At 47.0% G+C, this 2,859-nt stretch overlaps 1 pseudogene; it reads right to left on the bottom strand.

Moving 5' to 3' along the window:
• Positions 1-1,303: 1,303 nt before the first annotated feature.
• On the bottom strand, positions 1,304-2,527 carry LOC110313084 (annotated as a pseudogene).
• Positions 2,528-2,859: the final 332 nt, after the last annotated feature.

Genomic DNA, 2,859 nt, shown 5'->3' with positions numbered 1-2,859 from the left:
CCTTTCTCTCTTTCTTCTTTGTAACTCACGGATTCCAATTCCAGTTAGTCCTGACTGCTGGAACGTTGACGGATCCTGCTGGCTCAATCCTACCTAGATCTTGTGACAGTCACGGAAGCTTCTGGAAGTTCGAGAGTACAACGGCATGGTGTGTCCAGAAGGTGGCATTCCACAGCAGTCTTCCCTGTCCTCTGCCTCTTATGTCCTTTCTGAATCCTCTTCTGAAATGTCCCCCAAGCCTTGGGAGGAGGAGGAGGAGGAGGAGGCTGAAGCAGATGTCGTATTTAAGCTGACCACTTACCTATCTTTCATCCTCAGCGCTTGGCACATCAAGAATTTCTTATGTGGGTTCTGGGAGATCAAAGCTGGGCCTTCAGGCTTTCACGGCAAGCATTGTGCTGACTGAGCCATCCGCACAGGTCCCTGACCACTGGCTTATTATAAAGGACAGGAATCAGGACTGGACTAGCAAAAAACCCCACTGGGAAAGTGTCACGTACAGAATCCCCGTGTCTTGCCCACGGAATCTGGCACGCCTACGTGTCCACCCACCAGAAGGCTCTACAAAACTAATAGCTGTTCCAAGTTTTTATTATGATTTCCTCATAGGCACAATTATAGACTCATTATACATATAGTTTTTTTTTGTTTTTTTTTTTTTTTATAGAAAGTCACTTTATTCCATTATAAGCACTTACACAGTCATGGAGAGTGACAGGCCTAATGGTGAGACAGGTTAACCAAAATGGAGAGGACATCAAACGATAGTGGTCAAAGGCTAACCCCGAAAAAAAGCCACTTTTACCAAGGATTAATTTAATCTTAAAAAATAACAAATACAAACTTGCAATTCACCCTTTCTCAACTTGACAGTTCACCAGTGGTGCAACTGCCAGGTAAAAACATACATCTTTAAAACGTGGTGGTTCCAAATTTAAAAAAAAGAGAGAGAGAGAAGAAGAAGAAAACAAAGAAACAAAGAGAAAGAAAGCAAGAAGAAAGAAAGAAAGAAAGAAAGAAAGAAAGAAAGAAAGAAAGAAGAAAGAGAAACAAAGGAAGGAAGGAAGGAAGGAAGGAAGGAAGGAAGGAAGGAAGGAAGGAAGGAAGGAAGGAAGGAAAGGAAGGGGTGGGGAGGGGTGGGGTGGAGGGTGGGGAACACCCATGGTTTGGGCTAATAGCATTGTTGGTGGCACCTATTGTAGCTGGGTAGCTGAACAAAGTCTGTGTCTCAAACCAATGTTGGCTCCATCTCAGGGTTCCGAGGAAATCAAGGAGAGTCTAAAAATCACAAGTGCAGACATGTCTAGGATCCTTGTCCTTCTGGAGCCACACTTCCTTCAGGGTCTTCATCGTTATAAATGTTCTCTGCCGCCTGCCACACTTGTGTGATATTGTCTTCTAATACAGAACAGATCACCCAAGGTTCACTGGGATTCCAGAAGTCAGATATCTTGGCAGTGTGACCACCATGAGTAAACAACAGCTCTGGTGGGACATCCTCTGCATCTTCTGGGGGCTGCTCCTCTCCAGTTTTACCTAGATCCCAGACATGCAGCCTACCATCAGTACCACCGGAAGCTAAGACCGTCTCATTGGGAGGTGACCATTGAACTTGGGATATTCCATCTGATTCAAAGGAATACAACTTGAGTTTCAGATTTCTCAGACCCCCTGAGGCAGCAGTCTTGTCAGCTGAATGAACTCACTATAAGGATTGAGAGATAAGCAAGTCACTTCAGCTGTGCGAGCACCAACCGAGTGGCTTGGCTTGGACGTATTGTTGGAATACTTGTGAATGAGTATCACAAATCATGAGTTTCTGATCATCAGCAACTGACCCAGCGATTTGGGGAGCGGATGCCAGGAAACATCCTCTACTACTGCTGCATGCCCTGTAAAGATGGCCTTTGCATCCACCTCATTTCCTTCTTTTGGAACTGCACCAATGTCCCACAGGCAGATGGCATGGTCATCTGACGCTCTAAGTTAAGTGCCCGCTGAGATTTGGATTCCAAGAAAGCCCATAACCTTCCATCTTATGTCCGCAGAGACGCAAATCTGGGTTGCGTTCTCCAGAAGGGTCCGGTTTAGAAGGGCGTTTTGTGTAGTCAGAAACAAGAACATCACTGGATGGAGCCTTTGTTGCAAGCTCCTTTGTGGTTGATCTCGAGTTCTGTCTCAGTTTTTCCCACTGACAGAACCAAAGCCTCCAAATTCTCCTTTCTCATTGTTGTAATGGGATGCATCTGGCTGAGCACCATCATGAGGGGGGCTGGACGCTGACTGTCACCAGGTGGTTTTGTTCATCCGATGGGTGTGTTCCCAGGGCAAGCCGTTGAGTGCTGAAGTCTTTCCCTTCCGGCCTGGTCACATCTGGAAGCCATTGGGCAGTCAAGCTGGGCCACTACGGGGCCTGGGCCATCACCAAATCATAAAGGAAAGGGGTGGTCTTCGTCCATATTTTATACTCCTCGTCGATCACACATCCTTCCACTGCATCGTCAAAGGCTGCTTCCTTGTCAGTCATGGCGGCAGGCGAGCCGGGAGGGGTTGGGGGATCCCAGGATCATGCGTTGCAGGAGGGGCGGGGAGGCTACAAGCCATGGCATACTTGAACTCAGTCTCCAGTCCTCACTGGTCTGGCCTATAGGTCACAGCCAGCACTCACCCGGGTCGTCTCTTTAACGTAAATTCAAGTGCTAACTTAGTTCAAGGAATATTCTGAATAACACATGTGTCTATCACTAAGGAAATGCCAAGAATTTAGAAGTTTGGGGCGGGAGCAATAACTCAGTCGGTAAAGGGTTAAAGGGTTTGCCACATAAGCCTGAGGATCTGAGTTCAATCCTTAGAACGCAC

Source organism: Mus pahari, chromosome 23, assembly GCF_900095145.1.
Source record: "Mus pahari chromosome 23, PAHARI_EIJ_v1.1, whole genome shotgun sequence".
Taxonomy (NCBI): Eukaryota; Metazoa; Chordata; class Mammalia; order Rodentia; family Muridae; genus Mus; species Mus pahari.
The sequence above is the reverse complement of the archived record's forward strand: the minus strand, read 5'-3'. Positions and strand labels throughout refer to the sequence as shown.